This window comes from Galeopterus variegatus, unplaced genomic scaffold, assembly GCF_000696425.1.
Source record: "Galeopterus variegatus unplaced genomic scaffold, G_variegatus-3.0.2 Scaffold6136, whole genome shotgun sequence".
NCBI lineage: Eukaryota > Metazoa > Chordata > Mammalia > Dermoptera > Cynocephalidae > Galeopterus > Galeopterus variegatus.
The window spans coordinates 35,383-35,620 of NW_007732247.1; positions in this window are offsets into that span (position 1 = coordinate 35,383).

A 238-nucleotide genomic window follows, 5' to 3' on the forward strand; every position below is an offset into this window, starting at 1 on the left:
AGCGGCAGACAGCTGGTGGGTACAAGCAGATCACATGGCAAGAGGAAGCAAGAGAGAGAGAGGAGGTGCCAGGGTCTTTTAAACAACCAGCTCTCGCACAGGAACTAATAGAATGAGAACTCACTCCTTAATCCACCCACCTAAGGAGAGCATTAATCCATTCATGAGGGATCTACCCCATGACTCAAACAGCTTCCAACACTGTCACATTGGGGATCAGATTTCTGCATGAGTTTTC